Source organism: Anser cygnoides, chromosome 5, assembly GCF_040182565.1.
Source record: "Anser cygnoides isolate HZ-2024a breed goose chromosome 5, Taihu_goose_T2T_genome, whole genome shotgun sequence".
Taxonomy (NCBI): domain Eukaryota; kingdom Metazoa; phylum Chordata; class Aves; order Anseriformes; family Anatidae; genus Anser; species Anser cygnoides.
In genome coordinates this window covers 9,165,648-9,178,958 of record NC_089877.1, presented here as the reverse complement: position 1 = coordinate 9,178,958, position 13,311 = coordinate 9,165,648, and the positions used below count along the sequence as shown (strand labels likewise).

Below are 13,311 nucleotides of genomic sequence, written 5' to 3'. Positions count from 1 at the left end.
GTCACTTAAGAGAATACAAGAATTGCATTGTTGGTTGAACCACAGTACAACTCTAATTCTAATTATTGTTCTTTATAATATTCTCACTGTCAAGATACTGGCATCCACAGTTGCCATAAAGGAATACATAGTTTGAAACCAGCTCATCAGAAAAGGACTTGTGAGAGTGTAGTTGCAGCTACATTTTTAGTTTTCAAGTATGTGTAGATGTACCAAAGACGGTATCTACAGTCACTCCTTAGCGTTGCAACAAAATTCTAAAAATAAAATTAATTGAGAACACTTTTTCTTCTTTACTGATTACCTTTAGTTCAAACACCTTTTTGAAGCTAGTCAGAGTATCCTCAAATCAAGTCTCTTGTGGGCAGTAATTTAACTTGAACGATAGAAGGCAGGAAAAGAGATCTTTCCACTTCACCTGCATCATTCTTCCGGTCTCTTTTTTCCACATCTTTTTTTTATGAGTAATCATATTGTTTTTAATAATACAAAGAAAATTTGCATATTTGAGATGAAGGAAGCTCTCTTCTGAACTTCTATTCATAAATTTTATTCTAAAGATGCAATTGATATTGTGAGCTCTAGATCTACCTTTTTAACAGCAATGTGTAGTTGATTGCGAGGTTTTGTCATATTAAGTCTCTGCTTTCTCTCTGTATCTCCATGGAATCAGGTATATAAAGGGAATTATTTCAGTTGTTCATGGGACATTTTATTCAATTATACATACCACCTTTTCCTGGCAGCATGCCTAGAAATATCTCGCTATGATTCAAACAATGATCATTAGATATCATTAATTCCCTCCATGGAACAAGACAACAAGGAAAGTTCTGGGTAAGCTAGTTTTCATTTTCACCTAGTTCTATGTGCTTTTATCTCCTGGAATTCTCGGTTAAAAGGAAAAATGTCTGCTTACCACTGCCACCTACATTCCTCCACTGGTGTTATCAGCCATATTCATTAAATGGTCATAGGCCAAAAGTTCAACAATTTAGGCTCTCTATGCAGATTTCTTTATACAGTTGAAACTGGTTTGGGTACAGTTTTTGTCTGAAACATGTGTTAGTCTTTAGGGTTTTGTGCCTGCGTTGGCACCTAACTCTTCCATAGACCCTGAACTTTTCACCATGCACTGAAGAAGTATAGACACCAAAGAAGCTCAAACCTCATACTATAGAGATAAGAAACTGACGCATAGCTTCAAAATGGTCACTTCTATTTTTTTTCATGAGGCAAAATGTTATAGCATACTTGTCTATTACAGTGGCTATTTAATCATTTTACACGTTGAAAAGGAAACTGAAATCAGAATTTGAAAATTTGAAATTTGATTTGAAAACAATTATGAATTATAAAAATATATTTCTTTTAATGCAATCATAGATTTGAGTCTGAATCGATAGTATATTGAAACAGGCAGTATTCCTTTTACTGATATTTGTAATTTGTTCATGAAAAAGAATTTCACCCATCAAAAATTTTTAATTATATTGGCTGATCATTGCAGCATTGCAGATGTGAGCAAGCATAATGTTTAAAGGCAGAAAGAAAATCTGTATACTGTGGACTCGTTTCATCATTTTGATGTGTGTGCAGATGAATAATGGGGAAAGTAGAAGGGAGAGAACTAGAAAAATGTTAGAAAGTAGAATGATCAAACCAAGTAACCTAGTATTTGCAAACTGGTATTTCTTGCATATTTATCTTAAAGTTGAGGACATGACAAGGGAAGCAAACAAATCCTAAACATTTTATTTCATATTATTTAGCCCGTGATAAATGAAAATGTATCTTGCAATTACAGACTAATCACTGGAAAAGAAATCTGTCATAATTCCAGTACAAAACATTTCCAGTGGGGGCCCTGATCACTATGACACTTCAAAGAACAGAACAAAACCAGCTTTGTCAAAATAACATTTTTGTCATTTTAGATGGAGAGTTCTGAACTAGATAGATAGAAGATTTTGTCTGAGGTTTGTTGAATGTGGGAAGTCTGTGGAAAAGACACAAACTGAATTTGGATCCAGATCAGACTTAACCATTTTACTGTCGTTCTTTTAATTCCCAGAGCACTCACAGGACTTCCCTAAGGACATAAGATTAAAACTCAACTGTAAATAATAGGTGTGATTTTCTTAAAAAAGATTACTTCAGTTGTACTAGATGAAACATTTATGTTATTGAACAAGGAATTTAATTATTTGTTCTTAAATGCATGGATTTTTTATATTTTCTTAATCTTGTCTCACTCTGTTGTCACAGAAAAACAAAACAAAACAAAACTAAACTAAATTTCCTCTTAGGTTCAGATTTTCAGTATCATTTTACCAGTGCTGGCCAGAAGAGCTATCATATGGGAACAGACGTGCTCAAACTTCATGAAAAATATTTTAATTTTATTAAGCATAATAAATATAGCCATTCTTTTCATCATACAATTAAATAAATGTCAGAATTGGAAACACTTGTTTAATGTTAATAAACATGGTATCTGGGTTGATACTAATTGTGGTATTCTTTCTTTAGGATAGAAACTATTTCCATGGAAGATGCTCCCCATTGATGACTTGACATTAGCACTGATCAGCCATTCAGTTGGATAGTCCCGAACAACTCTTCAGGAACTGTTGGAGGAATTTTTTTAATTTTTGAAACCTATCCAATGGTATTTAGATTTTTGTATCTCAGAAAATAGTGGTAATGAAAATTAATTTTATGCATATTTACTTCACCAACATTTCTGTTAGATGACAGATATGAAATTGGCATAGATTTACATAGATTCATATAGTTTACATAGATTCGTATTGAATATCCTTGCACAGGATTTAACAGGACTAATTAGTTAGGGCTCTCAGATATATAACTTTTTGGCTATATGTCCTTTTTTAATGAAAACTAAAACTTCTGAAATATTACAGAATAACATACAAAATAACATACATACAAAATAACATACAAAATAACCTGGAAACAGAAAAAATATATTGCTTAATTCTATCTACTTCAGCAGGAAAGGAAACAAAAGAATAAGAGATATTAAAGTATGAGATTTACTTAACTGAACTGTTCAAAGGTATTCCATAGAACTTAAAAAACATGTTATATGCTTTTTATTTTATTTTAATCATTATCCATCCTTATACAAAGAAACACTTTAAAATGAATGGGAAAAAATTAGTCTGTGCTTCTTCCAAAACACGTACTTCAAATGAGGTTAAAAGAGAATAATACACATATATATCTATCAGAAACATCCCTTATAAACCTCAGAGAGACCAGTCAGAAAAGAATGGTCATTGCCACACTTGGAGTTTTGTTTTTCCACATCTGGACCAGGTTTGCCTTCTCACCATGAGGAGGAAATTCACATCTGCTGAAGTTTTTGTACTAATTTATAATTCCAACTGCTAAAATTTGAAACAGACCTCAGTTAAATGAAAAGGCAATGTTTAAAACAAACAAACAAACAAACAAACAAACTTCATAATGTATTCCATAAGATGGGGGAAGTGTACGGGCAGAAACAGGATGTTTATAAGTCATTACAGCCAGAGAATCAAGGAACCCAAATAAAATTATCATGGAGATAAGAGAGGATCCTTAACACAATTTCTTACATGTTAAGATCTGTAAGAAGTTGCATGGCCAAAATCCCTACTTCTCATTTATAACGTTTTTGTCTGTATCGGAGAATCTGAAGTGAGAAAGCACATTATGGTTTTCTAGTCGGGTCACATTTTAGATGCATTTGACTTTGGATCTGATTCTGTGTTGGTTTGTTGTTTGTTTGTTTGTTTTTTCTTTTCTTTGAATCTCCATGATAGATTAAGGAACCACTGATCATACATTGGCACCTACTATACAAAATCATCACATCAGTAGATGAGCAAAACTACCAACACAAAAGAACATCCAAAGAGACAATCAGAAGGTAGGCAGCACTAAAATTTGAAATAGGCAACTGGATTGACTAGTTCTGGAAAAAGATAGACCAGATCTGAGATTGTAGAAATGTGGATGCTTTCACACAAATTATGGAAAATTATATTAACTAACATTTGTTGGCATTAAATTAATAAAATAATGCCTATATAGATAAACATATAGAGTTTACATAATTTAAAAATGACTGTGTTATAGATGCAATTTATTTAGACAAGGGAGACCATACATTTCCTTACAATAATTAGGCTCCAAAAAGACAGATTGGATAGAAGACAATCTATATAGCATGTCATTCATTTTAAGACTATACTAGAATAATAAAAACTGTTATTTTCTTGGTAGGAAGAAGCCAGGGTTCATCAGTCACTGCCAGATTGTTGGGGGGAAATTGTATTGTCAAAGTAGAGGAAACAACTAATACAGCATCTGATAGCTCTTTTGTTTTACAGTGGATCCTTTAACATTGATAAAGCTTGAAAGACAGAGTCCATCAAATACCCTGAAAGTTACAGGAATAATTTTTTGAAACCCCAAAAGTAGCAACTGATTATTTCATTTTCCTTTCTGAGGTCTTCTGCTCAGATGTTTGACATTAAGACTTGAAATTTAGGGATATAAGAGGAGTCTCTTATAACATAAGGAATCTCTATAACATAAAACTAAAGGAAGGAAAACAGATTAGAAAACATTTAAAAGTACAAGTTTAGGAAATACTGTGTTTTTTTTTTTATACAATGATGTAAATCTTAAGGAAACATAAGAATTAGTCATAGCTCTCTCTGATCTCACAGAAATCGGAATCAAGTAATTTGTTGAGACTCCTGAACTCTTAAAGTTGCTTTATTTTGCAACAAAAATGCTACAGATGTATTGCATGGAAGCTACATTTAATGGAAATGGAGATTGATTCCTAATTGCACTTGTTGCAAGTGAACATCGTAAATTAAAAATTATTTTTTGCATACTGTAAGCTAAATATTATACTTCTATTCTATATTACATTAGTTGCCATTTATAAAACAAACAGAGCAAGACTATGTTTACTTTTTCATGCTAATTATAAATAGCATTATACTATTAATAAAAGTAAGCATATCTGATATATTTACAAGAGTATTACAAAAAAGAGTTTGAAAGAAATGCTGAAACAAGTAAAACTGTATTACCAAAAAGCTCTTAGCTCCATTAATCTATACTTGAAAATGTATTATTGTCTTGTTTATTTATGAATGGTTTGGACTGCTCAGGAAATTTCTAGTGAAACAAAGTTTACATGCAATACTAATATGTTTGAAATTTTACACTGTTGGTAGCAATTTTTAGCAACCAAAGGAAAGCTTTGGCTTTTATTAGGCAAATTGAAGAGACAAAAAATATGTTTTGCCTCAGAAGTTTTCTATTTTTTTTTTATTATTTCTAGAAGAAATTTAGAATTATCAAATTTCCTTGCAGCACATTGTCAGAATGTTTAATTTTGGAACAAACCAAATTTTTTCTTAAACTTAAAAATCTCTTTTTTTATGTCACTTTCTTATTAAACTTAAGTTTTTCACGTGGTCTACAACTTACATGTTTAGGTGTAGTTAAATTTGAAGGTAAGTGTGTACAAGTTTTATTTGCCAGAGACTGGGAGTGGGGTCTATCCATTTGTTTAACAATATCTTAATAGCTAGTGATCAGGACATTCTCCTGACTGTGGGAGTCTTCGGTTTTTATCCTTGATTTCATATTTTCTCCAGTGAGTCTGTAGTAGAAAACACCTTTACAAAGTTAAGAACAAACAGCAGTGTGTGTTTATTTCCTTTCAGATTTGCTGTGAACCACACTTCCAGGAGGTGATGTCAGCAAATAAAGAAGCGGTGGTTTTAGACTTAAACATCTAAATTCTCATTATTCCACAGACTGGTAAGTCTTTTACTTAATTTTGCTCTAAGTGCAAAACTACTATATTCAAGCCAAAACATAAGGTGGGCAGAAGAGGAGGAGCTGCTTGCTAAGCCAATTACAAAGAGGCACAGCTCCTGAATTTAAGAAGCAGCAGTAGAGAGGAGAAGAGCTAAAATGAGTTTTCTCTGATGACTGATGAAATATTTATGATGCGTCATTCTCATAGAGAAGAGGATTATTGGAATATCAAACTACTACTCGGTGTTTCTTAAGAGTAATTACTTTTTACCCTATTCGGCCCATGTTTGATACTATGTCAGCATAACTCACGTTTCAAGTAAGTTATTCTTTATTAATAGTCATCTTGCATCAAGCAGCAGAGGTCTTCAAGCTGACAAAAACAGAGTTTCTAACTCTCTTATTTAAGATTCTTAATTATTTACAGTAGACTTGGAAAACAATACAATAACATACAACTGAATTTCAAGATCAGAGCTCATAGCCTTTATTTTTAGGAATTTGGCCATACAACAGCCTATACGCAGTACAACATACAATACTCTGAAATCTGTTTCCTATTACGTTTTATTGTGCTTAGCCTTTTAGCATATGGATTTTGGTGATCTTAAGGAATGCATAATTATGTTATTTTTAGACATATAGTGAGGTAACTTGGTTAATAATTAGATATTCTGAAATTAAATTGGTCTAAAAGATTTTCACAAAATCTAATATATGGTAATTTTGCAGAAAGTATAAAAATAGAACATCCTTTACCTCAATCACCTCAATTATCCCCACATTGTGTTAAAAATGTCCTCCTTGTGAATGAAAATTTAACAGTAGGTTTACATTTTCAGCACATCTAAATTAGTTATCTGGAAAAAGATCACCTGTAGGAAACTGAGTGGTTTTAACTCTCTTGAAATATCACTCTCTGTTGTGATACCAAGTGTGAAAGAATGCCAATGTTTGAGAAGACATCTGCAAACCATGACCTACTGTTTCACTTGCTGATGCAGCATCATGAAACAGTAGTACATCATGAAAATCATGTCCCTCCATTAAAGAATCAAATACAATTTTAAGTCATTGTGGGGAACACTGCAATGCAGTTAACTACCATTCACTGTCTGAACAAAATTAATTTTTTGTTATACTTTAGCACTAACTTTAAGCATAAAATTCAATCCCTCTCTCCTATGCTCTATTATTCTATATTACTTGGTCTTTTCTTTCACAAGAACTTTGGCAATAAAATGAATGTTTTCAGCACCTGAAAAATAATGCAATTACAGGAATTTCCTGAGTGGAGCCTATTTGGTTACCTCTGGGAAAAAGCTGCCAGTCAGGGTTGTGACAGGAGTCAGCAGAGTTCTCCACGAGCAACAAGGGAGCAGAAAGTTCAGATCTTTGGGAAGACGGTTTCCTGCAGCATCACTTCACCATCCACCTTCTTTTAATTTCCTTTAATGAATGCAGCCGTGATGGAAATGTACAGAGAGAGATGGCCCTGCAGTGATGCAGACAGAACGTGGTAAGGGCAAATAGCTCTAAGGCAGCAAGAGAGAAAGTCTATAGGGCAAAGTTGCTGTGTTAATTCACCATGGAGCCTAAGATAAAGGGGAAAAAAAAAGAAGGGTAAAACTGGAAAATTCAAAAGAGTTTATAAATTTTGCGGAATGCCCAACTTACAAGGTCAAAACACACAAGGAATAAAAGCTACAAGACAGTGAATTTTAAAGCTTAATTTTTAGTTTATTATGTGGGTTTGGGATTCATTTGGACAAGCCTTTTTTGCTAGATTTACTGCATTGAACATATGACTGAAATACATATGTACTATCTAATATGCTGCTTCTCTCAAAACAGTAATTTAAGATGAATCTCATTAAAAACCCTCTTTCTGAACAGATAAACAAAGTAGTAATGTATTTTTAATGAGGTGAGGTGATTTCTTGCTGTGCGAATGTGCAGAGACCTGTAAAACTGCAGGTTTTTTTCCACCATGTGAGGATAATCATGAGTGTTTATCAATGCATCATTGTCCTATTTACTGGTGAGACTGACCTAGTGAGCTACATATAAGAACTAGGGACTCCTCTGCCAATAAAAAAGGTCAGTATAGCCATTTTGAAAAATTGCATTATTTCATTGTTTGAATTGTTATAATGTCATTGTCATAAACTTCCATGATCTTGTTTGAATTACACTTTTTGGTTGAATTTGCCATGACTTTTTTTTTCTTTCTTCTTCCTTTTTATTTTTTTATTTTTAACTCTGGCTATCCTGATAATGCTGATAATCACATTGAAGATGGCAGCCATCAGAACTGGGGAGGATTTCCTGAGGTTTCACCATGCTCTGAATAGTTTTTCATGGTAGGAAAGAAATCCACAAAACCTTTCCTCTTATATTGGAGAAGCTTAGAAAATACAGAATTGTTTGCCTAGCAGTTTTTATTTTGTTGTATTTTTTACCTTTGTTTTGGAGGGAGGTACGGAAAGGATTAAAAAGGAGCAAGAAAGGTGTTCTCACAGCACAACACGACTGTTTTTAGAAAAACAAGCCCAGAAAAAAGCTGAAAATGTAATATCTGAAATGCAGCTTCTGACATACAGAAATATCCCCCACCGATTGACAAAAAAAAAAAAAGAAAAAAAAAAAGACAGGAAACAAACTCCCCCAAATCAAAGAATAAAAGTAAATTATGATCTTTATCCAAACCCATCTGAACCTTTTTGGTTCCATTTAAAAAAGCACTGTGGATACCCTGGGAAATTTCAGTTCTTGACAATGTCATTCAGGCTAAATATATATTAGACAATTCAGATCATACTAGAGTAAGATGATGCCCAAAAATACATGATTCTGTGTATTTGTACATCTTGCTAAGGTATATGATTTTTTTCCTTACTATTACCTAAATTGATTTCTGACTTTTACGTATTATTACTGTGATTATTACTGTTTGGGGTTTGGCATTTGTTTTCCTTTTAATCTGGATCACAGACCTATTGCAAATTTATTTTGTAATGGAGGGGCTGCATCGTATTTTACACTAAATAAATTATTTCTTATTGTTCTCAATTTTTAATTTACGCTATTCATGGGATTATTACTCATTATCTAATTTTAGCAAAGCCCTAAAGTACAAAGCTAACTAATTTTGTTACAAGGCAATAGAAAAAGTTCAGATTTATGTAAAATCTCTGCTTCTGGGTACAGCTATATTATAGGTAGAAAATTTCAAGGAAAAGGCATAGTTTGATCAACAGGCATTTGAATTAATATTGAAATGGCTAATATATGTTGCATACAAAAAGACTGGTCTGAGAGAATCTTGGAAACTCTTTTCCTTTCATTTCCCATTTGTTGCAAAACTGCTTCCATAAAATAATGATTAAGTCTAAATTGGACTCCAAGAGGTTGTTAATACCATTTATATTGCAAGAGTATTTTGTGAATTATTGGCACTTAGTTCTTTCCAGTTGGGACTTGTGGAAACATATTTTTAAAGATCTAAGGCCAACTTGTTAGCTAATCAGTAATAATAAATACTGATCTCAATGTGCAGATTCTTGACAAAGACAAGAGAACTGTTTTAAAAGTACTTAATTTCAATGAATGGACATTACAGTTTTGAAGAAAACTGAGCAGTGCCATCTTTTGTTGGCAGAGACTAACTGCAACTTTCAAATGTCAATATTTAGATCGGTTCTGATTTGTACATAACTACTTTATATCAGAAGGTCATTTACTGCTAATAAGATGTTTTTCTTATTAAACACAAGAAAGAATATTCCCTGTACCTGCTGAATATTTGCTGAAGAAGAAAAGACTTCAGGCATGAAGAGTTACCAACAAGAGTCAGGACTAGCACTTACATGCTATTTGACTGCTATACTTTTATAAATGAAAACACCTCAGGCAAAATCCGTAACAATAGATACCTTCTTTTGTTATAATAAAGACAATTCATTCAAATTTGATTTCATAACTGTAGCTGATGTTTTTGTTATTATTATTTATTTCATTTTATTTTTTAAAAAGTGCCTAGCTGTAACTTAGACTGCTGCTGAATCACAGTTTATTTTCCAAGAAGAGATATCAAATCTAGGTTGGTCAGAAGGTCTTCATGTTCATTCTGTTCTGTAGCTCAGGAAGGAAAAGAGAAAATGAAAATTGGCAGGGAACGTACATGAAAATGCAGAAACTTAGTCTCAAATCTTACTCACTGTGTATTATGGCAGCTTAACAAGGAATGGTGCTTCATGATCAAAGCAGTTTGTAAGAAGTAGTGAGCTTTCATGGTGCCTTTCAAAACCAGGTGTATTGTAATTTTAAAATTGTTATCAATCCTTCATTTTCCCAAATAGAGAGACATGTCAGATCCATATCTATGTTTTTTGTATGTATAATTTGCTGACTTATTACTTCATATTTTAGTTGTTTCTGTCTTTTTTTATAACTGGGCAAATTAGAACTTTTAAACCTGCATATGTCTCAGTCTCTTGCTGAAGATGTACAATAGACCACCTATGGGCAACTGTGGTTTGATGACAGTACCTCAATGGGAGTTAAAAAAATATATATATTTACAGCATGTAATAAACAGGCTTATAATATTCACTGCATTACTTCTCCTGTTCTTCCTTCTCACTATACAGTAGATTCCCACCTGAAAATTCAAGATGGTGGAAGATGCTTATGGCACAGGGAAGAAAGTAAAGATGCCAGATGATATGAACCCTCAGCAATGTGAGTACTGTTCTTGAGTCATCCTTTCACCTGACTATCCCTCCTTACATAAAAAAGGGTGATTTGAAGGATAACACAGGCATGTAGAACTGTCACCAGCCATCTTAAACTACAGCAGGGAGCGTGAAACCTGAATTTTCCTCTACAATTGTAGCAGTAAAGGCTTCTTTATATTCCCCATGCAAATGGACCTCACTTTGAACACTGGGTGTATCTGGAAGAGCAACCACTATAATCTTCCTCTATCCAACCCCCAAGACGATATAAGCTCAAGAGACAGTAACACCCCCCCACACACCCCACACACACCCTGGGAATATACAAACCTGTACTATAAATATGTCACTTTGCTTTATAACCAAAATTGTTTTCTAAATCACTCTCAATACTACAAGATGTCTTTTCCTTTGGCTTCTCTAAATTTAGTTTTCAGCTTACAGTACTTGACCAGACCTTGAGGAATCTGATTTGTTTAGTTCTTAAGTTTTCAAATAGTCCATTTCCTTTAAAAAAGGATTGAGATAAAACATTATTTTGCTTTACTTACATTTTTCATGTACAGGAAATAAACTGGTTTGTATAAGACGAATAACAAACATTGTCAGATCTTAGTCTTTCTATCTGTCAAGATCCCAAATTTAGTAATATTCCAGTAGCTGGTATGAAGAGGCTTTGGAAGGTGCGTTGAAAGTGCCAAACAGCTCATCCTGTAAAAAAATAAATAGGGAAAGAATTCAGGATTAAGAAAGGACGCAACCCTCTCCTTCCAGTTACAGGGAATTGTGTTTTTCAGTGGCATCTCTGGTAGTCATGCCTTCCACAAGTCTGAAACTAAGCAGACCAGTTTAGAGATTTGTGTATAGTCTAGCTGTGCTAACCCCTGCTTACTCTACCATATTATCAGTAGCACTGATGGCTTTGGCAAGTCTCTGAATAAGAAGTAGACTTATTATATTAGACTTATGTATATATTCAGTGTGGAATGACTCATGTGGTCCTGAACTTAGAAAAGAAGAGAGCATGGCTGGAGACACACAAACTTCTGTTATTCATCTATGGAATAGCTTACAACCTTGACCCAAAGACTATTGCAAAGTCTGAGATATAAAATAAGGATTCTTATAACCCTTAGGTATGTCATTTTTTTTCAAAATCCAAAATCTAACTTGTGCAATAAAAAGCTCTCTCTATATGTTTTGATAAAAATAATTAGAATCTAAATATAATATATATATATTTAATGCATTAATATCTACAGTCAATGGGCTTATCATGCAATTTCTTCTCTCAGTTTTACCAACAGGCATGACAATGGCTGTATCACAGTTCCAAAAAAAAAAACAACTTCAAAAATCTCATTTGGTTCTACAAATAAATCTATTTGCTCTATTTGCTCAAAGAGCAAACTCTTAATGAGCACATCCCTTTTAATCTCTGTGTATTTTGTTGACGCAAATCGTTAACAAAGTTTCACATGAAAATTATTGAGCAATTATTTCATTCTATTTCCTTAGCTTTCTTAGATATGTAAGCCCTCAATTTTAAAAGACATATTTTGAAATTCTTCTTTGTTATTTTCATTTTGAAAGTCTTCTTTATGTAACCTCTCTTAGAGACTTGTCAACAATGCTTTTACGCATATCAGCACACCATTACACATTAACAGCACATACAAATACCCTCATTATTTGTCTACTCCAGGTATAATAGTATCACTTATCACAAAAGCATTTATCTAAGCAATTTTTGCATGACATTTTGGAGGCGGTATTGTTTTTTGACCTAATAATACAATGACATTTGAGCAATTGGTATAGGAAGGGCAAAGTGGTTCTGCCCGTTAAGGGTACAATCAGTTGTCAACTGATACAAAAAAGGTAAGTTCACACACTGAATTCACTCTCAGCTGCCTTCATAGATCAGGAAGAGTTACTTTTCCCTTCTATAAAAGAATGAAAGTTCTAGAAAAATTGTACATGGTAAGTGGTGAGGAGGAAAGTAGCTGGGTGGCTTCTCAAAAGTAATGCTCAAATTTAGGGTGAGAACAGTGATGCTCTTCCTGGGTAAGAAGGGCTCTCTGACTTCTCTACTCAGTTCAGTTTTTCATGCAACAAAGTTTAAATTACAATGTCCAGCTCTTCAGTATTAAAAGTTAATTTAATTAAGGTGTGTTTTTTATTTAAAAAGCATGATTTTGGAAATTTGAATGTCATTATCCACTTATGGGCAATGCAAAAAGTCCATTATAATATCAAGTAAATAAGCAACACAAATCACTGGATCAACAATCAGTATATTTCCTTTGATGACTGGGATTTTCAAACTATTCCCCTATATACTGCAGAATGGCAGACAGCTATCTGCTGCTGGGAGTGAAATTGCTAGATTTGAGAAGCCTGGCATATCCTAGAGTGCTATAGTTAACTCATGATCTTGCACTTCCCTTACTAAGTTCTGCTTCCCAAGTAATTAGGTGGTATCTACTTACATGCAGTAGACTAACCTCTGTTTCACGCATTCGTGCCTCATTTCCTCATTTAATGCTCTTTTCAGTTTTGTTATTTATTTTCTTTAATATTACATTTCCAGCTCTACAGCCAGATGAGTCACACTCATTGCCATCCACAACAGCACTCTCCAAGGCCTGTGAAACAATAAGGTAATTTATAAAAGCTTTTCCACTGAAGAATACAGTCGGAGAAGCTAACC

At 33.4% G+C, this 13,311-nt stretch overlaps 1 protein-coding gene and 1 long non-coding RNA gene across 14 annotated transcripts in view; one reads left to right on the top strand and one right to left on the bottom strand.

The window, feature by feature from the left end:
- The window catches only part of LOC106033823 (uncharacterized), a 223,072-nt gene that overhangs the window by 179,001 nt on the left and 30,760 nt on the right, over positions 1 to 13,311 (top strand). For 2 of the 6 annotated variants that reach the window (XR_010831929.1, XR_010831925.1), the window contains exons 5-10: positions 2,533 to 2,671; positions 5,763 to 5,859; positions 7,140 to 7,378; positions 8,158 to 8,222; positions 10,512 to 10,602; positions 13,192 to 13,261. This is a non-coding gene — a long non-coding RNA (uncharacterized lncRNA). Of the gene's footprint in view, positions 1 to 2,532; positions 2,672 to 5,762; positions 5,860 to 7,139; positions 7,379 to 7,808; positions 7,960 to 8,157; positions 8,223 to 10,511; positions 10,603 to 13,191; positions 13,262 to 13,311 lie in introns of those variants that run through there. The other 4 variants (XR_010831927.1, XR_010831928.1, XR_010831926.1 and 1 more) reach the window with 4 other exon arrangements.
- Positions 2,382 to 13,311, bottom strand: part of LOC106033952 (uncharacterized) — a 233,281-nt gene continuing 222,351 nt past the window's right edge. For 7 of the 8 annotated variants that reach the window (XR_010831915.1, XR_010831917.1, XM_066998213.1 and 4 more), the window contains 3 exons: positions 13,091 to 13,246; positions 11,150 to 11,309; positions 2,382 to 7,354 (listed from right to left, as the gene is read on the bottom strand). The gene's annotated coding sequence lies outside the window, so the exon portion shown is untranslated. The remainder of the gene's footprint in view (positions 7,355 to 11,149; positions 11,310 to 13,090; positions 13,247 to 13,311) is intronic. The other variant, XR_010831916.1, reaches the window with a different exon arrangement.